The 912-nt window shown below is 46.3% G+C and overlaps 1 non-coding gene across 1 annotated transcript; it reads right to left on the bottom strand.

The window, feature by feature from the left end:
- On the bottom strand, positions 1 to 75 carry Trnat-ugu (transfer RNA threonine (anticodon UGU)). Its single transcript has one exon. It is a non-coding gene; the product is annotated as a tRNA-Thr (tRNA).
- Positions 76 to 912: the final 837 nt, after the last annotated feature.

Here is a 912-nt window from a genome sequence, read left to right as displayed (position 1 = left end):
TGCCCCGACCGGGACTCGAACCCGAGATCTTCTGCTTACATGGCAGACGCTCTATCCATCTGAACCACCGAGGGCACAGAGGATAGCACGACTGCTTTTTTTTTTTTTTCAGTATTGTTCGTTGCGTTTGGTCTGGGCGGACGTCACAAGACATCCGTTCAAGGTGATCGTTGATTCTTTTACTCAGTTTTTTATTACAGAGGGCGAGCAGCCCTATGACCGAACACGCTGAGCTACCGTGCCGGCTGCAGGGGCTATCTCGCGCACGCCTCCAGCGAGACCCACATTCTCACCTTGTATGACCACACACCACATTTGTAGTGTCCCTTACCAAGTCCCGTAAGAGTTCGGGGAATATGTGTGCATCCGCACAGAAGAGGAAGGTCATGGCCGTTGTTGCCAGAACTATATACTTATATGGATATGGTGTCTGTTCTTTCGTACTAACTAAAGTGAGATCACTGACATGTCCGAAAGAACAGACACCATATCATATATGTTCTCCAGTAGTTCCACTGTTGCATCTTGCGATTTTTCTATGGAAGTGGTGTTGGAACCACGACGTCGACGCCGAGAAAACTGTGTTCAGCTGTTTGGAGATTACGTCTGGAATTGACTAATTTTCCAAATTTTATGTGTGAGAAGATCGTGAAAAAAATCGGAGATGTTAGGACATTAACACGGCTTGTAGGTACACGCAGTTTGTGTGATACCAAAATCACAGGGTGAGTATGCTTGAAAATGGCCCAAATTTAATCTTGGCAGGTTAGGTACGGAAGTTTTCGGACGACGAGCGTCGTGTGCCATCTTGATGTCTATATGTATTAATGGCACAGGTTCTCTACTGACATCCAAAGATACCTCAGATTTGTCTTCCTTGGAACGTGGAGACTAAGGCTGAACGGAGTTTAA

The sequence above is a fragment of the Schistocerca cancellata genome, chromosome 2 (assembly GCF_023864275.1).
Source record: "Schistocerca cancellata isolate TAMUIC-IGC-003103 chromosome 2, iqSchCanc2.1, whole genome shotgun sequence".
NCBI classification, from domain to species: Eukaryota; Metazoa; Arthropoda; class Insecta; order Orthoptera; family Acrididae; genus Schistocerca; species Schistocerca cancellata.
Note: the sequence above shows the minus strand (reverse complement) of the source record. Positions and strands in the feature narration are given on the sequence as shown.